This window comes from Agelaius phoeniceus, chromosome 30 (assembly GCF_051311805.1).
Source record: "Agelaius phoeniceus isolate bAgePho1 chromosome 30, bAgePho1.hap1, whole genome shotgun sequence".
Taxonomy (NCBI): Eukaryota; Metazoa; Chordata; class Aves; order Passeriformes; family Icteridae; genus Agelaius; species Agelaius phoeniceus.
In genome coordinates this window covers 5696095-5720397 of record NC_135294.1, presented here as the reverse complement: position 1 = coordinate 5720397, position 24303 = coordinate 5696095, and the positions used below count along the sequence as shown (strand labels likewise).

At 46.8% G+C, this 24303-nt stretch overlaps 2 long non-coding RNA genes across 3 annotated transcripts in view; both read right to left on the bottom strand.

Annotated features, from left to right (window-relative positions):
• Positions 1-1691: 1691 nt before the first annotated feature.
• Positions 1692-12955, bottom strand: LOC143696169 (uncharacterized). 2 transcript variants are annotated; one of them, XR_013185602.1, is made up of 4 exons: positions 11893-12955; positions 6718-6920; positions 6506-6630; positions 1692-4372 (listed from the first exon to the last, which is right to left on the bottom strand). It is a non-coding gene; the product is annotated as an uncharacterized LOC143696169 (long non-coding RNA). The 2 variants fall into 2 exon arrangements; XR_013185601.1 differs by lacking the exon at positions 6718-6920.
• A 289-nt stretch (positions 12956-13244) lies between these two features.
• The window catches only part of LOC143696183 (uncharacterized), a 33903-nt gene continuing 22844 nt past the window's right edge, over positions 13245-24303 (bottom strand). Inside the window, exons 2-4 of the long non-coding RNA XR_013185624.1 lie at positions 16843-17029; positions 14254-14450; positions 13245-13441 (exon numbers count right to left, since the gene is read on the bottom strand). This is a non-coding gene — a long non-coding RNA (uncharacterized LOC143696183). The remainder of the gene's footprint in view (positions 13442-14253; positions 14451-16842; positions 17030-24303) is intronic.

Below are 24303 nucleotides of genomic sequence, written 5' to 3'. Positions count from 1 at the left end.
ATCCACAGCCAGGAATCCATCTCAGCTCCTTGGCTCTGGGCTGGCTCTGAGACATCCTGAAAATTTAATGTGATGGGAGAGGCGGGAGGCGCCGCTCCGCCAGGAAATGTCACCGCAAATGTCACCCCAAAGGACACCTTTGTTTCCCTTCCCTCTCCCTTCCATCTGACTTCTTTCTTTTTTCCTGCCTTCTTCTTTCTTTTCCTTCTTTTTTTCCCCCTCCTTTTTGCTTTTCCTTCTTCCCATGAGAGGAGTGCTGGGGAATGGCTGGACACGATGACCTTAGGTGACTTTTCCAACCCAAACAATTCCACGATTCCCTGATTTCTGTTGCTGGGTAGGACGAGACGATCTTCAGGGTCCCTTCCATCCCAAACCATCCTGGAGCTCCACAACTTCCTTCCAACCCAAACAATTCCATGATTCCCTGATTTCTCTTGCTGGGTGTGCCTGGCATGGGGTAGGATGAGATGATCCTTGTGGTCCCTTCCATCCCAAACCATCCTGGAGCTCCACAACTTCCCTCCAACCCAAACAATTCCACAATTCCCTGATTTCTGTTGCTGGGTAGGATGAGATGATCCTTATGGTCCCTTTCCATCCCAAACTATCCTGGAGTTCCACAACTTCCTTCCAACCCAAACAATTCCATGAATCCCTGATTTCTGTTGCTGGGTAGGACGAGATGATCCTCGTGGTCCCTTCCATCCCAAACCATCCTGGAGTTCCTCAGATTCCCTCCAACCCAAACAATTCCATGAATCCCTGATTTCTCTTGCTGGGTGTGCCTGGCATGGGGTAGGATGAGATGATCCTTGTGGTCCCTTCCATCCCAAACTATCCTGGAGCTCCACAACTTCCTTCCAACCCAAACAATTCCACGATTCCCTGATTTCTGTTGCTGGGTAGGATGAGACAATCCTTATGGTCCCTTCCATCCCAAACCATCCTGGAGTTCCTCAGCTACCCTCCAACCCAAACAATTCCATGAATCCCTGATTTCTGTTGCTGGGTAGGATGAGATGATCCTTATGGTCCCTTCCATCCCAAACCATCCTGGAATTCCTCAACCCAGGAGGGACAGCACAATCTGCTGCTCACTTGGACACCTTTAATATCCCAGGATCCTGTCCGAGTTCCACATGCAGCCCAGTTCCACAGGTGTCACATTCACATTTTCTGGAAAAATCCCCTTGGCCCAGGATTTTGCTCCTGGGAAGCTGAGAAGCCTGAGAGAAAAATGAAAACAATAATTATTTCATTTGCTTCTCCTGTGTTCTGCTGCTTTGGAATGTGGTTGGACATTTTTTACCAACGGGTGATTGTTTCATTGGTTTCTGCTGTGATTTATTTTGATTTATTGGCCAATCAGGGCCAAGCTGTGTCGGGGCTCTGGAAAGAGTCACGAGTTTTTCATTATTATCTTTATAGCCTTCTGTAAGTATCCTTTCTGTATTCTTTAGTATAATATAATATAATATAATATAATATAATATAATATAATATAATATAATATAATACAATACAATACAATATAATATAATATAATATAATATAATATAATATAATATAATATAATATAATATAATACAATATAATACAATATAATACAATACAATATAATACAATACAATAAAATATAATAAAATACAATAAAATATAATACAATAATAAATTTGCCTTCTGTGAACAGGGAGTCAGATTCATCACTCCTTCCTGCCATGAGACACCCCACAAATTCAATCCACAGGGAGAGCTTTCCCTCAGATGACACCGACTGCAAACCCCAACTTTCTTTGGTTGGTAACCAAGGACAGAGCACAGAATAAATAAAAAAAACACCCGGAGAAAAGGATTGTGAAGGATGTCAGGAGGGGCCGAGTGTTCCATCCTAAATCCACGCTTGTGACAGACAGTGGATTAAACAGAAGATGAGTTACAGCTCCCCAGAGCACGGCAATGTGAGTCCCCCCGTGCAGGCAGCGTGACAAACAACCCCGGAATAAAAATAATAAAAATAAAAATAAAAATAAACCGTGGCTGAGATCAGGGCACTGCTGCTCCTATCTGCCACGGAAATCAGCTCCAGAGCTTGGGATGGGGATTTGAAATGCGTGGGTTCACTGGCATAAAAACCAGGGAACCTCAAAGGAAAAAAAGGGGGAGTTTGTGGAAAGCGATTTTTTACTCTGGTGAAACAGTGAAAAAGGACTTGGCCATTCCAGCCGTTTCCAAAGAAAAGAATTCCCAGGAAGGTGAAAAAATCAAACTCAAAGTTGTTTCCAGAAGCAAAAATGAGCCCTGCACAGAGGACTGGCTCTGAGAGGAGACCTGGAATTCTTAGGCAGCATTTTCACACCCTCTGGGCCTCCTCAGTTACTCAGACAGGGATGGAGCTGGTTTTGCTTCTTCCCTTAAGTTATACCATGAAAAATCACAACAGAAATCAGGGAATCATGGAATTGTTTGGATTGGAAAAGCCCTCTAAGGTCATGGGGTCCAACCATTCCCCAGCACCACCCAGGCCACCACTGACCTTGTCCCCAAGTGCCACATCCCCAGGGCTGTTAAACCCCCCCACTGCACCGCTGCCCTTTCTTATTTATTATCCCAAATAATCCCAAATTATCCCAATATCCAACTCCAGCCTCCCCTGGCACAACCTGAGGCCTTTCCAAATGCCAAGAAATGCCCAGCTTAATTCTGGGCTCCCAGATTGTTGCCGTTCCCATTTAGAGCTGCACAGACAAGGTCCCCTTGTCCCCTTACCAGGGGGTTCTGCCTTTTTTGTGGCTCAAAACTCTGTGGCCAAACCCCTGAACTGAGTCTGGAATTTCCTGGAAGCGATTCCAGCTCCATCTGTGGATTTGCACCCACGGAGATGAAAAAATCACAGAATCCTGGGATGGCTTGGGTAGGAAGGGACCTTGAAAGTGCCACCATGGGCAGGGACACCTTCCACTGCCCCAGGTTGCTCCAACCTGCCCTTGGGCACTTCCAGGGATTCTGGGGCAGCCACAGCTCCTCTGGGAATTTTGGAATTTCCCAAATTGCTCCGAGATTTTGCTCTGCAAACCTTCCTGAGATATCCCAGAGGGATTTGCTTGGAAAGGTTTCTCACCTGGGGCGCTCCCACATCCTCTCCCTGCCAGTGCCCCTCTCCAGCCTGGCTGATGCTGCCCTGGGATCTCAAACACGCCCGTGCCAAGGACTGGGACAGTTTTCTAGGGAATTTCCCTGGAATTCTCCTGGGATCTCGGATGAGTGCTGAGCAGGGGCTGGAGGTGTGGGAGCAAGGAGCTTTCACCTTCTCCCCACCAACGAGGTGCTGAAAAGTGGCAGTTTGCTTTCAAAAGCAATTCACTTGAAATATCCCCATTTTCCCTGGGAAGAAAACGCCTGGGTCACCCAGGAGCTGATTTTCCTGCTGGTGTTGGGGTTTTTTGTTTTTTTCCTTTTCTTTGCTAACAAGGCAAGGCCACGAAGCAGAAATCTGACACCCAGCAGAGCCACGGCGGGGCTTTATCCTCATCTCAGAACTCCTTCCCTTCGTTCCACGTCATCTTCCCTCCTCTGATCTGCCCTGACAGGTGCTGGCTGAAAGCAGGAGCAGGGAAAAGGCGGTTTTGAGGCTTGGAAAGATCCTCCAGCAGCTCCTCAGCCCGCTCAGGGTGCGACTTCTCACACCCGCTCCTCGCCTGGAGCCGCGGCGGATCCGTCCTCCAGGGGAAGGTGAAACAGGAAAGCCTTATAAAAGCGATTGCCTGGCAAAAGATTCTGAGAATATGGAAATTATAAGGGAGATTGAAATGAAAGCAAGATTTGAGATCCCTCAGTTACTGAACGACTGGGAAACAATGGTGTGGCCACTGAAGAGAATCCCCTTTTGATGGAACAACACCCTCTGCTTGCAGGCAGCTCCGAGGGTCACAGCAAAGTTGGGTGAGGGGTTGGTTGCTTTGGAGGGTGGAATTCTTCACCCACAGAAGGGCAAAAGGGGTTTAAACTGAGAGAAGGGCAAGTTTACATCGGATTTTAGGAGGGAAATTCTTCCTGTGAGGGGCTGGGATTGAATTCCCAGAGAATCCTGAGGTCCCTGACCCATTTTAAGCCAAAAACCATGAGGAACCATGGGCTTTCCTCTGTCTTTTGGAGCTGAATAATTCACATTTTCATTAGTACAAACCCAGGGCCATTTTTTAGAGCACTATTTAATCCATGGATTTTAATTTTTTTTTTCCCAGGGAAAGGCTCTGTTCTGCAGAATATCTAAATCAATGCCAGCCAGTTCGAGGTGCAGGACCTGGAGCGTTGAGTTTCCTGTCAGGTGGATGCACATGGACATGGATCACAGCATTCCCCCAAGGAAACTCTGGAATAAAGCAGAATTAATTATTGGATTTTTCTGGCTGTGGTTTCGCTCAGCACCTCCATCACTTCTGAATTAGGAAAGCCGAATTAATTTTTTTTTTTTTTTTTTCCAAAATGTCCCTTTGTCTCCAGACATTCCCAGCTGTGTTTTATGGCTCTTGTTTTCCTTCCTAGTCTGGGGGTGGGGGGCACAGGGAGCCGACACCTGGCCCTGGAAAACCCAGAGCCTCCTTTGCCGAGAGGGAAAATTCATTTTGTGGATGATTTTTCCTGACTTTCAGTCCCCCCCAGCTGGCTGGAATGCAGATTCCAGCACTGCCCGAGGCATTTTCTGTCTGGAGGAACCATAAAACTCCCCAAGTGCCGAGGGAGCCCATCTGGCAGCTCATTCCTCCACCATTAATGTGGCTTTCGGCAGCTCGTTGACTCCTCGTTCCCAGAAATTCCCAAGGGTCCTTGGATAAACGGGCAAGGAACATTTGGGGGATGCTGGTGGAACATTTGGAGAGGGGGGGGAAGAACATTTCTGACGGCCAGGAGATCGTTCCCGGGTGGCTGACGCAGGGATGGGATCACGGAATCGCAGAAATACGGAAGGGTTTGGGGTTGGAAGGGACTTAAAGCCCATCCAGTGCCACCCCTGCCATGGTCAGGGACCATCCCAGGGTGCTCCGAGCTCCATCCTCCTGGCCTTGGACTCTGCCAGGGATGGGGATCTGCTGGGTCCATACTGGGAGCTCCGGATGCGTGTCCCAGAGCTGAGGGAAAAGGAATAATCCCCTTCCACCCTCCCAGACCAGCCTTCAGGTGCAGCATCTGCTGCTGCTTTCCCAAAGTTCCCATCTCTAAAAGTCCTGCAGGAGGTGAATTTTTGATCCATCAGAACCTCAATTTGACCCACCAAAACCTCAGTTTGATCCATCAGAACCTCAGTTTGATCCATCCAGTTTGATCCATCAGAACCTCAATTTGACCCACCAAAACCTCAGTTTGATCCATCAGAACCTCAGTTTGAGCCATCAGAACCTCACTTTGATCCATCAGAACCTCAGTTTGATCCATCCAGTTTGATCCATCAGAACCTCAATTTGACCCATCTAAACTTCAATTTGATCTATCAGAACCTCAGTTTGATCCATCAAAACTTCAATTTCATCCATCAGAACTTAAATTTCATCCATTAGAACCTCAGTTTGACCCATCAGAACCTCAGTTTGATCCATCCAGTTTGATCCATCAGAACCTCAATTTGACCCATTAGAACCTCAGTTTGACCCATCAGAACCTCAGTTTGATCCATCAAAACTTCAATTTCATCCATCAGAACTTAAATTTCATCCATTAGAACCTCAGTTTGACCCATCAGAACCTCAGTTTGATCCATCCAGTTTGACCCATCAGAACCTCAATTTGACCCATCTAAACTTCAATTTGATCTATCAGAACCTCAGTTTGATCCATCAAAACTTCAATTTCATCCATCAGAACTTAAATTTCATCCATCAGAACCTCAGTTTGACCCATCAGAACCTCAGTTTGATCCATCCAGTTTGACCCATCAGAACCTCAATTTGACCCATCAAAACTTCAATTTGATCCATCAGAACCTCAGTTTGATCCATCAGAACTTCAGCCTGAGCTTTACAAACCAAATCCAGACTCTCAAACTTGCAGCGCCAATTTTTATTAAAGCTAAAAGGGTGAAAAACGGAGTGGGGAGAGAAAACTGCTCGCCCCAGGCGGGGAGAGCCATCCCTCAGTCCTGGATCAATAACGCCCAAGGAGCTCCTCCTCTCCCAGAGCTCCCATCGATTTTCCCTCCAAACCTGATTCCAAGGGAGCTGCTGCCACCTACTGAGGTGATTTCTCACTCTCGTGGCATTTTTCTTGATAAATATGAAAACATTAAATTTTTTCTTAAAGCAGAACTCTGAGATGAATGAGCATCCCGATTTTTGATGCCTGTTTGTCTCCCCGTGGAGAAAAAAACCTCTGGGAACTCAGAATAAAGCTGTGAGGGCCCCACCCAAACGGCAAATCAGACAAGGAAGAGCTCTGAAGTTGGCTTTGATTTGATAAGCACATTTTTTTCCCTGCCTCCCATAACCTCATGAGCTCTCCTGCCCAAGCTCACCTTGTCAGGACGCATTTGATGTGAATCCAGAGGGATTAAAGGGGTGGGTGTGGTGCTGGGAATGCAGATTCCTCCTCTCTGACGCCAACAGCTGCCAAGAATTTGACTCATGTGGCTCCTCACACCTTAAAAAGACGGAGGTAAAGTGGTGTCATACAAAAAAAATCTGTGGTTGCCACATCCCTGGAAAGGGCCAAGGCCAGGAAATGAACCTTGGAAATGAGAATGTGCTCAATCCTTCCAATAATTTTCCTTTCTTCATTTCCTTCATGGAAACCTCACTGCTCTGGGATCCTTTTGATTCTTCTTCTTCTTCAATGAACCTTGGACATGAGAATGTGCTCAGTCCTTCCAAGGATTCTCCTTTTCTCATTTCCTTCATGGAAACCTCCCTGCTCTGGGGTTCTTCTCCATCCTAGGGAAGTCATGATTCAAAAATCCCAATTCCACTCAAATTACTGAGATAAAAGAACCACTGGGATTCTGATGAACTCAATCCATTATTAATTTAATGGACTTTATTCTAATACAGGTCAGTAAGTGAAGGTTTTTGAGTCAAATCAGCATTTGGGACCATTATGCAGAATTTTCCCAACAGCTCCACCTTTTTTGATCCCATCCCTAAATTCGTCCCTATCTAGGCCTGCAATTAACCACGACAGGAAGAGAATTAAATGTGGGCTTGGACACAATTTTTAATGAGGATGTTTTCCAGGACTGGGGCCAAATGAGCCTAAATCCATCAGTGCCCAGAGGTGAGTGTGGAGCCGCAACAGGGAAAGCAGAATCAGAAAGTTTCCCATTTGGACTAAACCCGGAGCATTAATTAGGACATTAATTTAATTTCCCTTCCTATGTCAGCTTTTAATTAAGCCTTCATTTACCCTCTGATGCTGGCTTTGGGATTGCATGGAATTTGCCCAGGCGTCCTGCAGGGCTCTGCCAGCTCTGGGCCCGGGGGTGGCTGGGCAGAGGGGACAAAGGGACACAGCTGTCACCTGGCCTGGTGGCCTTGGCAGAGGGAGAAAAGAGCTCCTGAGGCTGCTCCAAATCCCAGCACAAAAGCTTGGACCTTCCACTCTCACCTGGATCTCTGCAGATGCTCAGATTTCCCCCCAAATTTCAGAGCGGACTCTAAAATGAATGGGGGAAAATTCCTAACGGTGCCTTCATTAAATCCAGCTCCTTAAATGAAATATCTGGCGCCTCTTCATTCATCACTCCTCAATTTCAACTTTTTAAGGCCTTCTTTTCATTCCAGGATATTGGATTTGATGGAACAACAATGGCCTCAGCAGAGGAAAAAGGTTTTTCCAGAATTATCTTCCCTGCCTCAGCACGATCGCCCTTCTCCGTCTCCCTCCCCATTGTGTGCTCACTCTATTCCTCATTTCCACGGTGCAAAGAACGCCCAGAGCCACCCAGGCTTTGGGGTGACCTCAGCTACCCCCTCACCAGGAGATTTTATGGGAATTAGGGCCTGGATGTGGATAAAGACACGAGACTGAGTTGGATAATCTGGGTTGGAATGCTGGTCCTGCCCCAGTCTCCCCGGACGATGCTGGAAAAGCCATTGCAGATGTTTCTGGGAGAGTGGAAAAACAGTTTGTAACCCCCTGAAAGGACCCATTTCTAATCCTGGAAATCCTTCCACATCCTGCCCAGGAATATTGGTCCAGTCAGGAAAACAGAACAGAATATTGGAATATGACTGAACCAGGAATATTGGTTCACTCAGGAAACAGAACAGAATATTGGAATATGACTGAACCAGGAATATTGGTCCAGTTCAGGAAAACAGAACAGAATATTGGAATATGACTGAACCAGGAATATTGGTCCAATCAGGAAAACAGAACAGAATATTGGGATATGACTGAACCAGGAATATTGGTTCAGTCAGGAAACAGAACAGACCCTGCTGGCTGCACAGAGGAGGGGTGAGATCCTGATTTCCCCGAGAAGCTCTGGCTGCCCCATCCCTGGAATGCCCCAGGCCAGCTTGGACACGGCCTGGGAGGTGTCCCTAAGGTCCCTTCCAGCCCAGACCATTCCATGTTCCTACAATTCCCTGTTCCCACAGAAATCCTCAGCCCAACGCTTCCAGCAAAAGCTGATGGGCAGAAAATCGCGGAGAAAAGACAAACCCTTCCCATCTGGAAAGAAATCACTGGATCACCGCTTTGCCAGCCCGTTAAAACCAGTAGGAACCCACAGGTGAATTTAATGGAGCAAGAAGAGTTTTCCTGGTCACGTTCCTGCAGATCCAGCAAAGAGATTTCCGCGGTGCTCCAGAGGTGACTCAGCCAAGTCCCTCCCAGTCATTTCCTCCCCTCTTTCCAGGAAATTTGACCAAGCGCAAACTTTGGCAGGGGGGCTGTGGAGGATATTCAAGTGAATTTATATTTTGTTGTATAAAATTAAGAGGGGAATCAGTTAAAAATCATTTTAATCAGGGAAACAAATGGAGAAAGGAATGGAATGATGCCTCGTAGACCGCTTTTGACATTTGTGGATTTGTTTTGTATTCCCTCTCACTCAATAAACCGAAGGATGACTGAGTTCATTTCACAGGAGATGGATTGGGTTTGCTCTGAGCAGCTCTGCTGTGCCCATGGAATTCAACGAAAAAATAAAAAACCCCAACCAACTCTGTGCTTTAAAAAATCCTGAATTCTGCATTATCAGAGCCCAACTGCACCGCTGGGGCAGGGGAGCAGCACACTCACCTTTGGGGAGGAAGGAGATTTTCTGATGGTGCCGAGGAACATTTGGGGGAAATTTAAAGCAGGTTTGCACTGAGACACAGCCATGAACCCCAAAATGAAGAATTTAAGTTATGTACGAGCTGGCACCCAGCCCAGGTGATGGGATTTTTGTGGGGAGCCAGTTTGGGAGTGGGAGTGAGAAGGAGGGGAAAATCAAAGTGGGAAAGGGGGAAATCAAAGTGGAAGAGGGGGAAACCAAAGTGGAAAGGGGGGAAATCAAAGTGGACAAAGGGGAAATCAAAGTGGAAAAAGGGGGAAATGAAAGTTGGGAAGGGGAATCCAAAGTGGGGAAGGGGAAATCAAAGTGGGGAAGGGAAAATCAAAGTGGACAAAGAGGGAAATGAAAGTTGGGAAGGGAAAATCAAAGTGGGGAAGGGGCAAATCAAAGTGGGAAGGGGGAAACCAAAGTGGACAAAGGGGGAAATCAAAGTGGACAAAGGGGGAAATGAAAGTTGGGAAGGGAAAATCAAAGTGGGCAAGGGGGAAATCAAAGTTGGGAAGGGAAAATCAAAGTGGGGAAGGGGCAAATCAAAGTGGGAAGGGGGAAACCAAAGTGGACAAGAGGGAATGGCTTCCCACTGCCAGAGGGAAGGCAGAGATGGGATATTGGGAAGAAATTCTTCCCTGTGAGGGTGCGGAGGGGCTGGGATGGAATTCCCAGAGCAGCTGTGGCTGCCCCTGGATCCCTGGAAGTGCCAGGGACAGTGGGAAGGGTCCCTGCCATGGCATGAGAGAATTGAGAGGATTTTAAGGTCCTTCCAACCCAAACAATTTGGGGGTTCTGTGATCCTATGAAAGCAAAAGGAGACAGGAAAAGCCACTGTGGCTCAGCTCTGCCCAGCTGGGTGTGATGCTTTCCCTCCCAGCCTAACCCAGAGAGGCTTCCACCACTGGGCTCTGTGCCTTTGGGCTGAAGAGGCTTTTCAATATTGTAGGAAAACGTGTCTCTCCTATTTTCTGCATCCTCAAGCATCAAGGAAATCGATGTCAGTGCAGTGTTTGTGTCAGGGCAGCCCCCACCAGAGCCTCTGCAATGACTGATGAGGGGAAAAAAAAAAAAAAAAAAGAAAAAGAACGAAGCAGGAAAAATAAATAAAAAATAAATAAAACTAAACCCAAAACCTGCTTATTCCTGGCAGAGACTGAAAACAGGGCGAGGGGGAGGCTCTGCTGCCACCCAGGAATCAGCCACCAGCTGAAGGCTCTCAGTAAGATACCAGACCTGCAGGACAGGTTGGATCAGGCACCAGCTCCCTTGGGGATTTTGGGCAGATGGAAGATAAACATGAGCCCTTTATCAGTTACATCTCTGGTTTTTAAGCTTCTGGGCTTCTTTTATTAATTGTTGAGGGGAATAAGGAAACACATTTCATTTATTTGTGGGCATGAGAGAGAGGGACCATAAAGCCAAAGCAAATCCTGATCCAAAATCTTGGTTTTACAATTCCATCACCGCATGAGCCTGGCTCCAAAATCAGAGTGTAAAATGTCGGGGAGAACACCTCTCCCCTGTCTTTTCACCCAGATAAACTTCCCACCTCCACACACCTCAGCTCCTCTCCTCCCTCAGCAAAGCCAGAACATCAATGAGAATATTTCCATGAGGGTTTTTCTTTCCCCCCTCTGGGGTTTTTTTATTCCCTCGTTGGCAGCAGGTGACAATGGCCCAAGGAAATCACCTCCGCGCCAGGAATTTGCAAATTGGCTTCACCATTCAGCACGAGAAAGTTGCTCAAGATTTAGCAGATCCGTTGCCAAAAATCTACTTTGGGAAATTGGTTTTTTTTTTTCCCCCTGATCCCTCGGCACAGGCTCGTTGGAATGCTGTGAGCACTCAGTGCAGATGCTGAGGACCCTGAATTATTTAATGCTCCACACCTCACCGAGCTGAGACCCTGAGGAGCCAAAGGGAGTTGGGTGCAGTTCCTTCATCCGCAACAGAGAGGGATGAGAAACTGGGAAATTGCAGCCATGGATCAGGGGATCAGGAGGAATTCCTGCTGGCAATCCCTGCCAGCCTCTCACATACCCAATTCCAGCTTTTCCATCCCCAATAACACTTCCAGGCTCTCAATTCCCCCCATGCTCTCTGTAAAGTTTTTTTTAATAGAATCCCAGCGTGGTTTGGGTTGGAAATGACCTTAAAGACCAACTCCACTGCCATGGGACACCTCCCATTATCCCAGGGAATTCCATCCCAGCTCCTCCCCACCCTCACAGGGAAGAAATTTTTCCCAATTTTTAGTCCAAACCTTTTCTCTTTTGGTTTAAAGCCACAGCTCTGTGCGGGTGGCAAAACCCTAAAATTTTCTGTAAACTGGATCAATCTCAAAGAGTCCCTCGCTCCTTCTCTCTGTCATCCTGGTCAGCCTCAGCTCTGAGCATCTTGTGGCCCACACGCCAAATCTTGTGAAAATATGAGGGATAAGGAATATCAGCAGATCGAAAAATGCCCCTCGCCCCTCTTGGCCACTCTCAGACCCTCACACAGAGCAGATTCTGAGAGGATTCCCCAGCACAGGAACCTGTACCTTAAGAAAGGTGAAATTTACTCTCTCAAAAATGCATTTTTTTTTCTCCCTGGAAATAAATGCAGAGCAGTGAGTTACAAAGACTTACTCGAACAATTAATCATTCCAGGAGCACCCCAGGCCATTGCAGCCACAGCTGGGATTATTCACTCCAGACAGTCCACACTTCTCACTGGAATAATGAACATTTTCAGAAATATTCAACAGCCAACAAGCTGAGTTAGGCAGTACCTGGAGGGATTTTTTTTTTTGGTACAAAATCACATTATCATTAAATCATTGGAAAAGCCCTCTAAGGTCATGGAGCCCAAATCTTCTCCCAGCCAAACCATATAAACAAATGCCTCATCCACACATTTTTTAAACACTTCCAGAGCGTTCAAGACCTTGACTCAAACATCTTCATGAAGGAAGATGCAAAACCAGTGGTCTAACACGTGCAGGAATTAATTTTAAATACTCACCCTTGCTGATAAAGTTGAAAAGCACCCGTGGAACACCCGACAGGACAAAACCACCTCTTTTATATTTTTAAAAATAACTCCACTGTATCTCCTCCCTTCATCTGCCTCATCTCACCAAGCAAAATCCGTGTAAAGCCAATTAAAGGCCATTTGTCACAGGGTAAAACCAGAAATGCTCCTGGTCTGCTCACAGCTCACTCCGAGTCACAAATCACAATAACCGTTCTGTGGAAATCGTAAGAGAGAAGCTCGAAATCCTGCTGAACTCAATGAGCCATTAAATGCTTGACAATATTCTTTATAGGAACCACGAATTGTTAATTAATCCCCAAATATGAATGGTGAGCGTGAAAAATTGCCACCGTAGATCCCGATCAAGAGATCTGCAGCAAGCGTAATTTGACATTGCTTCATGTACAGCAGCTCGCACCAGCTGGGAGACCTGGTCCTAAAAGGTTGGGCTTGGCTTTAAAATATGGGAATCCCAGATGGGAACACATCAGTTCTGTTCCCAGTGTGCCACTACACTGACTTTCCACGAAATCTTCACTTCTTTTTTTTTTTAATCAGTTTGCCTATTTGTGTCAGTTTTGTCGGTCTCAACATGTACAGAGGGTCTGTCTATTCCTTCATCTTCATTGCTGTAAGAACCTCTTATCATCATTCCTATTCCTTCACACCTCCTGGATTCACAGCTCCAGAGGGTCCCTTCCCTTCCCTTCCCTTCCCTTCCCTTCCCTTCCCTTCCCTTCCCTTCCCTTCCCTTCCCTTCCCTTCCCTTCCCTTCCCTTCCCTTCCCTTCCCTTCCCTTCCCTTCCCTTCCCTTCCCTTCCCTTCCCTTCCCTTCCCTTCCCTTCCCTTCCCTTCCCTTCCCTTCCCTTCCCTTCCCTTCCCTTCCCTTCCCTTCCCTTCCCTTCCCTTCCCTTCCCTTCCCTTCCCTTCCCTTCCCTTCCCTTCCCTTCCCTTCCCTTCCCTCTCCATTCTGGCATTTCCAGGCCGGTGTTTTTCTCTCCCAGCCACTCAGGTTCCTCTCTTTGATGTGCAGAACATTCCCTCAAGTCTGGAGCTGCTGAGATGTGACCTTCAGAAGCTCTCGCACGACACAAAAACAAACAAGGAGCTGCCACGGCGGCGAGTGCGGGGAATTTCTCAATCAGTGAATATTTGCATATCCTTGGATGAGAGATATCAGCGGCACCAAGAGTTGTTGTTAACCAAAGCCCACTGAGAGTCTCCTCCTGGGCCAACGTGGTTCATGACGTGCCTTGGCTCTGCCTTGGTGTCCCACCCAGAGGCACTCGGGCTTTATCAAACCCAGATTCTACTCAGCGCACAGAGCCTGGCAGAGTTTGGAGGGGTTCAGATGATCCAGGCGGGAGGGGAAGGTCAGACAGGAGGAGAGACCCTCCCACGTCACTGCAAAGATGTCACATCCAACCCATCCATTCTTTCCAACCCAACCACCCTTTCCAACCCATCCATTCTTTCCAACCCAACCACCCTTTCCAACCCAACCACCCTTTCCAACCCATCCATTCTTTCCAACCCATCCATTCTTTCCAACCCAACCAATCTTTCTTACCCAACCCAATATTTCCAACTCAGCCATCATTACCAACCCATCCATTCTTCCCAACCTAACCACCCTCTTCAACCCAACTGCCCATTCCAACCAACCACCTTTTCCAACCCAATCACTTTTCCAACCCAATCACTTTTCCAACCCAACCATCCTTTCCAAGTCAATCACTTTTCCAACCCATCCATTCCTTCCAACCCAACCATTCTTTCCAACCCAACCCAACAAACAGCAAAACAGTGCCCCCGATCCTGCAAATATTCCCAAAGCTGCCCACATCCACTTCCGCCCGTTCCATCCTGTCTAACCGGTGCCTTTTTGATGCTGGAGGTCTGAAACCTCCCCTCAATCACCTGACAAAAACATCTTCAATTGAGCCGCAGCAGCTCCGTGACCTCTCGCGCACCTTTTGTCTCTCAAAGCACAGCCAGGTGCTGCAGGAGGGAATATCTGAGGACTTGGAAATGGTTTCTTCCCCCTTTTGCTGCCGCGGTGTCCGCGGGGAGCCGAGTGCCAGGACGCGCTGCACAAATCCATTTGTCACAGTAAACAGCCCCAGGCACTCGCCGACCGTGGGGGGATTCCTTGGAGGGTTTGTTCCTCCTTGCAAATTTAAAGATATGAGCTCAGGAGGGACCAGAAGCTTCTTCCTGGCCTGAGGCCAGGCATGCAAAGTGTACAAACAGACGCTGACAATTTCGTACACAACACCAAGGAAAAAGAACAATAAAAGCAGCTTAGACAAATAACACTTGAACTAAGCGGGACAGAGGGTCAGCCATCATTTCATAGAATGGAATCATGGAATAGTTTGGGTTGGAAGGGACCTTAAAGATCACCCAGTTCCACCCTCTGCCGTGGGCAAGGACAGCTCCCACTCCGCCAGGTTGCTCCAAAGGCATCCAACCTTGAACACTTCCAGGGATCCTAAAAGTCTTTTCCACCCTTAATGATTCCATGATTCATTCACCTCAGAGGCAGCTCTCACCCCTGGGTGAATCCCCCTGGAAAACTCTGACCTGCTGCCAGCAGCAAAGCCAGGACCAACGTTTCTGTGTTTCACCACTCACCAAATTCCCACTTTTCTGCTGAGGCTGGGACTAGCAGGGGACTGTGATGGGAGTTTTCTTGTAGGAACCTGACTTTAGTTTCCCTTTCCAAGGCGCCATCACCTTCCCCGTGGAGGTCCCATCAGATAAACTCTATTTAAGAGTTTTGGTGGCTGTGAAAATAAAACTAAATAAACTAAACCTTGCTGGCAGTGCTGGGACAGGCTGAGCCTGACCCTATTATTGCTGTGACACGAATTCCATTAAAATCTGCAGTGGCACAGAGATAAGTTCCTATTGAAGACCGGGGCTGGCAGTGAAATTCCAGCAGAGTCTCAAGTCAATGGCAAGTTCAGCCCCCCTTGTCCTTGAAATAATGATTTGGCCATGGTGGCTGCAGGTCTGGAGTGTCACACAGAGCAGCACAAAGTGATTTTCCCAAAAGATGTCCCTGGAGAAGGGCTGAGGCAGAGGGAGGAAATGAGGCTGACATTGCGCTCGATGCAGAGAACAACAAGCACAGCTGGATTTACTCCGCTTCTACGGCATGGGAGGGGTTTCAGCAAAGTTCAGCTGCTTTTTAGGGCATCAGAAAATGCTTTAAGAGGCACATAAAAAATCTGAAAAAACCCCCAAGATCTGGTAATAATCCTGCTTTTTCTGGTGTTTATAACAGCAGCAGCGGGAAATGCTCGCGTCACGGTCCAACCTCTTTTCGATCTACTTGACCTCAACTTTCACCGTCTGCACAAAGCACTAAAGTGCTGTCTCAGGCACAGCCTAATTAGCCCTGAAAAATCAGATTCATCCAAAAGAACAGCACAGGGAAGATCCAGCTCCTGCCCCAGAAGCTCTGTAGCTCCAAACATCCAGCATCACTTTGGGATCATTAACGTGATGAGGCTGGGTCTGGTCCGGTCCCCCCGTGCAACGAGCATCAGCCACCACCAATTTAACTCGGTGAGAGAGAATCTGTCAAGTTATTTCCAGGGTTAACAACTCAACACTGTTTAAAATATAAATTCCACGTCTGGCCTGAACTTGGCTGCTTTCAGGTTCCCACTCTTGGGTCTTGTGATGCTTTTGTCAGGGCACATTAAACAGCCTCGATGATCAGAACCATCCTCCCCACGTGGACGGGGATGAACCACATCAAGTTACCTTTGGAAGGATTTTTCTCCTCAAATTAAGGTAACAAGGACTAAACCACACCAGGGCTGGTTCCACCATGGGGAGAACCTGAGCAGAGAAGGCTTTCAAAGGCACAAAGGAGCAGTTAAATGCTCGTTTCCCACTGAAAATCACGGGCCCCTGGGTGTTCTGCTCCATCTGTGGAGCTTTGAAAGCCTCCTCCCCTGTCTTGGACAGATTAATGGGAAATAATAAAAATATCATTGAAACGTGGAGTCTCAGGGAGGTGATTCAACCCTCACTCCCAGCTGCCACAGTTGTCAGTAAATTAGGGGAGAAAAGAAACACAAAATGATCCTTTTCCAGTCCCTCCAATTATGCCGGGATGGTTCTGCCTCTGATGAGAGATTCTGAGAGCATTTCCCCTCATCCAGGTGGAAAACTGCTCGGTGAGGAGTGGAGAGCTGGGGGAAAGGGGGGGCAAAAGAGGACAGGCATCAATTCAGGGTGTGCCAGGACGCTGAGGGCTGCCACAAGGGCCTGGTGACATCCGTCATCCGACAGGGAAAACACAGCCAGGGAAAGACTGGAGAGGAGAGAACACAACCTCTGTCTCCCCTGCACCAGCTGCTCCCAGGGGAAGGCTGTCAGGAACAGAGAGCTCCCAACAAAGCCAGCTGAGGGGAGAGAGAGAGACACAGCGCAGGAAGAGAAGCGAACAATAAAAAAATGACACATTGCAGGTGCATAAAATAAAATAAATCCTGATTTTAGAGCCTGGGAAACACACAGACACACATGGCTGAGCTCCCCACCTGCTCAGGTGCTGTTTAACTCCTCCTGGGTCTGCCTCGTTCCTCCTGTGTCCTCCCACCAGGATGTTCATTAACTGCACAGCATTCCGGTTCCACGTATTCTTAAATAAAACAGCTTTGATGTTCTCGTGTTGTACATGTGAAACTTTGAACTCCGTGAAGGGATTTTGGGTTGTGGAGTCCAGACCTGGGGTAGGAAAAGGGGGAATGGTTTCCCACTGCCAGGGGACAGGGTTAGACGGGATATGGGGAAGGAATCCCTGCCTGGGAGGGGCTGGGATGGAAAATTCTAGAGAATCTGGAATTCCAACCCTCATTCTGGTTTGGGCTTGGGTTTTGCACGTGGCTGTGGCTGCAGGGAGATAGATGAAGTGTGAAATGCTCCATGCATCCACGGACACGTTAATTTAAAATATTCAATACATTCTGTGGACAAAGAGTTCCCGGTTCAGGTTTTGATCTCAGCCTTTCTCTGCCTCCACCAGTGTTAAAATCCCAGAATTAAAGGAAACAGAGTAATTGAAATCCTTCCCTGCTAATACACATGGGCGGCCATTTGGAAATGGAGCTGTTATTACAGAGACCTAATTAAATAATTTTCTCCACTTGCCCCCCAGCTATGAAACAACCGTAACGTGTGGTGACTTTTCTCCAAGCAGCCACCGTGAAATCAGCACAAATTTTCCATCAAAAATGGACAGCTGTGGCCATCAAACCAACGAGTGCTGTTACACCTGGGCAGCCTCAATAAATGCATTTTTCGTGTGGAGCGGGAGGGATTTGTTCTCCTGAGCCTGCACCTCAGAGTTCCCATGCAGAAAAGGAGCCACAAAAAAATTGATTTTCTCCACGAAGAAAAAATGTTCCCTCTCTCAATGCAGATAGAATTCCTTTTCCCGATTAAATTGTTGGTTGCTAAGGCCCTGGCCTTCTCCTTGGAGCAAACCAAAGCTGGTTTTGGGAAGTTCCAATTAATTTCCCTCTTCAATTGCTGGAGGTCGACTGATAAGAACCAGAGAGGTACAAAAACGGGCTGGAAAGGGGTGAGATCATGGGTGTAAATAAGGGAGGGAATAATGGAATTTTTTGGGTTGGAAGGAACCTTAAAGCCCATCCCATCCACCTCCCACTTTGCTCCGAGTCCCATCCATCCTGACCATGGGCACTTCCAGGGGTCCAGGGCCAGCCTGGTTAGGAATCTGTTGCTGTTGGCAGAAGTATCAGGGCAAATAAAACATAAATTAGGCTCCAAAGAAGAACCCAATCAGCAGCTTCTGCCTCCTCATCCCTCATTAGAGTGTCAAAGCCTCGGCTCAGCTCATCCTGCTGTACCCTCGCTCCATCTGTTCCGTCTCTAATTTCAACGTCAATCAAAACAAACAGAATTCCTGGAAAAATGCGAAAGAAATCTGATGCTTCCAAGTTCCTTTGTCTCCTCCAAGACTTCACCTCCTCCTGTTTGGCACAGGCAGCTTTCCAAGCTGATTTTTTTTTTTTTTTTAAGGGAATACTACAAAACAGAGAACTCGGAGCCCTCCTAGAGAGCTCTCGTAAAACTCCATGGTTGGATGGAAGCTGGAACAGATGGGAGAGCTCCTCCAGGCTCTGCATTAACCCTGCTGTTCCCTGACTGGGGGCCAGCAACACTTTCACATTTCAAGAAGTACAGAGCTAAAAATACATCTCCAAGCCAGAGATGATGCAAAGTTTCAGCAAACATCAACAGGATTGGTGACGTCCTTTCGCGGGGATGGCAAACGGCTCCTTGTGGGGAAATTCAGGAATTTCAGCACCTCAGTGGCTGGGAGAGGGGAGGGATTTAAGGGAAAGGTGTTTGGAGGGAATTTGGTGGCCATTGCAGCTGGAATCCCTTCAACCATCACCTCATTACATGGAGAGCAGAGCCAAGAGGGCCATAATTGGGGTGGAGAAGCAGAGCAGAATTCCTGGGGGAAGATTTGCCATGCTCCACTTGGATAATATATATATTTATATATATATATATATAATCTCCATTTTTGCTGCCGAGAACACAAATTCTGGTTGGATTCCAAAGCAGCTGTGGCTGCCCAGAGTCCTTTCATCTCAGCCTATTTGAGGTTTTCCACAGCCACCTTCCCTCCCTGCCGCACAGGAGGGGAATGACACAAATCCACTGGGAGCTGGCCTGGGAGCTCTTGGATTCCACAGGGTGAGGATTTCAAAGGTCCCAAAGGGCTTCAGGATGTTCTGAAGGGTCTGATGTAGGAAATGTTCCATCTCTGCAGTGAGGACTCTCCTTTTTCAAGGAATGGTTTGGGTTGGAAGGGAGCTTAAAGATTACCCAGTGCCATGGGACTGGATATGGACATCTCCCACTATCCCAGGGTTCAAAGATCCTCAAGGCTCCTTTTTAACCCAGGATATTCCACGATTCCGCAGAAATTCAGGTCCCAAGCAGCAGCCAAGCTGCTCGCTGAGCCCAGGAAAAAAAAGTGTCTGAATTCCCCTTCTTTGTCTAAATAATTCCTACCAGACTCTGCCCGCTAAAACACCGAGTTCCTTCTTGCCTTAAAGGACACCTGGAAGGGAAACAGGAGGAGGACAGGATGAAAAATTTCTCAGATATGAGCGGAAGGTCAGCAGATGAAATACGAAATGTCACATTTGTTGCTCAACTGAGCAGGATTGCAACTGGAAAAATGCAGCCCTTCGGTCCTGCAGCTGAAAATAAACCCGAGTCAAACAGAAGTCCTTGAGTGCAGACACAAGGATTGGAATTAAATTTCCTCCTAACTCCTGGGTAATGGAGTTCTGCCAGAGCCAGGAGTCAATTAAGGGGATAAATACTCCCATAACTCACCAACACTTTGCATTTCAGGGCTATTTTGCTGAAGTAAGCACTTAATGTGATTATTGTGTTTCAGCCTGATTTAAGATGACAACTTTTGCATTTCCTAAATATTAATTAGCCTGGGATTTCTATTTATTTAAACTTGGAGGCAGCAAGTGGGTGGTTGTGTGATTTACCTCTGGCTCCTGGCACTTCTCTGGGCTGGGACTTTGGGGATGCAATTGTGACCAATTAACCTTCGTGCCTGTCAGCAGTGAGGATGAGCAATGGAGCTTGGTGGGTTTGTTTGGGGGAATAATCATCCACAAACCAGGCCAGGCATCTTCTCCTCTGGGTGAGGCTTTAGGATGCCTGCTCAGGGCAAAAAAAAAAATAGAGTTTTAATGGATTTTTCAGCTGTTTGGGTGCTGTTTCCCTGGAATTAGGCTGTTCCTTTAGTGGGTGGCTTTTAGGGACACGGTCCTGCATGGCTGGTGGGGAACTCTTGGGGTGTCTGCCCACATGAGGGATTGGAATAATATAATAATACATATTATTATTGTAATAATATCATAATATATATTATTATTGGAATAGTATCATAATATATATTATTATTATTATTGGAATAATATAATAATATATATGACTATCAGAATATTATAATAATATATATTATTATTGGAAATAATATAATAATATATATTATTGGAAGAATATAATAATACATATTATTATTGGAAGAATATAATAATATATATTATTATTGGAAGAATATAATAATATATATTATTATTGGAATAATATAATAGGAATAGGAATGAGAGAGATGGATTTTTTTTAAAATGAAAGAGGGGTTAGATGGGATATTGGGAGGGATTTCCTCCCCTGGGAGTCAGGGGAAATCCAGAGTGTTTACCCAATTATTAATATCAATGTCAATATTTATTTTTACCCAAATATTAATATCAATTATTGTACCCAATAATTGATAGTTTGGGGGTCATTTTCACACACCACGAGGTGTCACAGCAGCTCTTGCACAGCCACAGTTCAGGTGACAGCTGGACCCAGCCAGGGGCACAAAACCTCTCCTCAAAGCCAGTCTTAAAAACATCATCCCATTAAATAAATAATCCCTGTGCTGGAAGAGGTGGGAGTGTGATCACAGCTCCTGTGGCATCCAGAGGAGTTTGCTGGGGTTTCACAGCAATTTGGGAAGGCTGCTCCAGGGGATTCCTCCTCTCTGTCCCTGTAAACCACCCCAAAACCTGTTTGCTCCTTCCCACAGGCACAAGGCCGGAGCTGCTCCTCCATGTGTGACACATTTCTGTGTTTTAGCGAGTTCAGGAGGTGTTTGTCACATTTTCCTGCCTTCCTGCACTAATAAACCACCCTGGAAAGCTGCACAATTCCCAGCTGGCACAGGAGCGAGGGAGCTCACTGCGCCTCTTGGATGGACAGTGATTCTGACAGGCAGAGCTCTGGGATTTACAGGAGTCAGGGCTGAACAGGGGAATGGAAATAAATTTACAGCAGGGTTGGCACAGGGGATTTCACAGATTAAAGAGCAGCACTTCACAGATCAGATGTAGGACTGCACGGAATACAGGCAGCAGTTCACAGATTAAAGGCCAGGATTTCACAGAATAAAATCAGGACTTCACAGATTAAAGGCCAGGATTTCACAGAATAAATCCAGGACTTCACAGATCAAATCCAGTGCCCTGAACAGCAGCAGGAAGCAAAATAAAAACTCACGGAGAAGTGATGTTGTGGGAAGAAATGTCATGAAAAGAAATCCCACTGAAATCCATGGGAGTCCCTGTGCAGGTTCAGCATTTACAGGACCAAACTGGGCCAAGAGCCACAAACTGGGCCAGACCCAAACTGACACAGGACTCAGATTGAGACAGGACCCAAAGTGAGACAGGACCCACAAAAAGGGCAAGGGACCCAAACTGGGCCGGACCCAAACTGGGCCAGGCCCAAACTGAGACAGGAGCCACAAACAGGGCCAGACCCAAACTGAGGTAAAGCTTCCCATTCCCTTCCTTTTTTAAGAGTCAAACCACGCCTAGAAAGGTAATTAAACTGATAAATTTGATTATCAACATGACATCATCCCACTCTGGCTCCTGGATGAGCTCCAGACAAAACCTCCTTGTCACCTGCACGCCCCATTAATGCCTCCACGTGCTTATCCCGAAAGAAATTAAATTCCCTTCATTTACTCCACCCCAAAGCTGGGGAGTAAACTATGTGTTTAATTATAAACTTTCCACTCAGAGCAGCTGTAATTAATGAGCTGAGGAATGTGCAATATGCCCGGAGCAACCTGGATTCCTCCTGGGGACCCTGGTGCAGTTGGAGTCGCTTCCCATTAGTTTTAGGAGCTGGAGTGCCCACCTAAGGCATTAATCACAAAATGCTGCAGCTCCTGGACTTTTAATTACTGTGCTGCACATGGATTGTCCCACCCTGGTAATTAATGGCCTTCCTGGGGCTACCAAGGGCCTTGCTCGGCGTTGTTCAGTTTTGATGCAAGGTTGTTGGGAAAATGGGATTTCCAGTGCTGGGAATGGCTCTGGGATGAGGCAGAACGAGCTGCAGCCTGGAAATAATGAGGGGTTTACAGTCTGGAGGGCAGGGTGATGATGGGGGAGAGAATTTGGGCACCTCTTCTGGCTTTTCCACTCCCAGTGATTTTTCCTCCTCTCTGAGAACACCTTGTCATCGAGTCCCCTCTGCAATGGTGTCGTGGTTTTGCATGCAAAAAAACAAAAGCCACTACAAATGGGTTCCTCTGGAAGTGAAATCTCTCCTCCCTTCTGCCTCTCCACAGGTTCTGAACTAGAATTTCAGGATAATTTAAACATTTCCCCCTTATTTAAGTCCAAAGGTGTCATTCCCTCCACGCTCTAAGGAAAACACCACAGAAGGGACTGGCTGGTTTCCCAGATCATGGAATCATGGAATGGTTTGGGTTGGAAAGGACCTCAAGGGCCATCGAAATCCAATTCCCCTGGCATGGACAGATGTGCCTCCCATGACATGACCTGGGGCCGTTTCCTCTCCCTGTACCTTGTACCCACCCCTGCCTGGCTCCATCCTCCTGCCATGTCACTGATAGGTCCCTAAAAACAGCATCCAAAAAATCCCAAACTGGAGCTGTCAGTGACAGGTCCCTAAAAACAGCATCCAAAAAATCCCAAACTGGAGCTTGGTGGGGTTGTGTCCTCTCATCCTGTTCCTTGTGCCTGGCTCCACCTTCCTTCCACGACAGTGACAGATCCCGAAAAAGAGGATTCCAAAAATCCAAAAATCCCAAACTGGAGCTTGGTGGACTCTTCCTGCTATCCTGGAGTGCGACTTTGGGAAAGGAATCCAAACCCCACAACGCCAGCAACTTAAAAAATGCTCCTGCCTTCCAAGCCAAACTTTTGGGGTGGGACACAACTTTTTGGGACCTCAATTCACCCCTAAGCTCTGACCTTCCAAAACTCCTTCCCCGTTTGTCCCCTCCGAGTCACTCCTCTGCTCGTGGCAGGAATAATTAGGAGGAGGAAGAGGAGGCATGAAACAAACTCCAAATATGGAATCAACATAGGGGAACCATCCTCAGCTCTTGTCCCTGTCCCAACATTTGGTGGGGTTTTACCTCCTCTCATGATGCCCAACCCACCCCTAGAATTAAAGCAGGGGGGTTGTGGAGGTTAATTATCAATTATTGACGAATGAAAATTGGAAGTCAAACCTCAAAATGATCCAGCTCCATTTGTTGCAGGGATATCCAGAACATTCTCCCATGCCCAAGACATCACTCTCCTGTCATGGCAGGAATCTCGGAGCCCCATCGGCCTGCAAATGCTTCTGCAGGAAATTGGGTTTTTCGCTCTATTAGGAGCATTTCATTTTTGTGATTAAAATCAGGCAACAATGTTTTTCCCCCGTTAAAGTGCGATGTGCAAAGTACTGTTCTGCTGGAGCTGGGTTTTGAAATCCTTATCTGAAGTGCTCAGAAAAGGCATTAATAAATAAGGATGAGAAATGACAACTGCATCGCTGGTGTGGTGCATAATCTGTATTTGCTGTGAGTTATGGGCAACAGGCTTTGGGGAATAATAATAATAATAATAATACAAAAATTTACATTTTTGTACAAAAATACAACCAGTGATGGTTAAACCCAATCTGCTTATTTCTGGAGCAGGTATTTCCCTGTCTCCTGTCACCTCTTAATCACCACCACCATTAATTTTATGGGTTATTACCAGAAACGTGATAAATAAACCACATTTATTAATTTCCCACCTCAACCTGCCTCTTCACATTACAAAAACAAACAAAAAAAAAAAAAATTAAAAAAAAAATACAAAAAAAAGTGATGGTTAAACCCAACTTGGTTATTTCTGGAGCAGGTATTTCCCCCTCTCCTGTTGCCTCTTAATCACCACCACCATTAAATTTATGGGTTATTACTTACCAGAAATGTGGTAAATAAACCCCCTTGTTTCCCACCTCGACCTGCCTCTTCACTTTACAAAAATACAAAAAATTACCAAAAAAAAAAAAAGTGATGGTTAAACCCAACCTGGTTATTTCTGGAGCAGGTATGTCCCCCATCTCTTTTCACCTCTTAATCACCA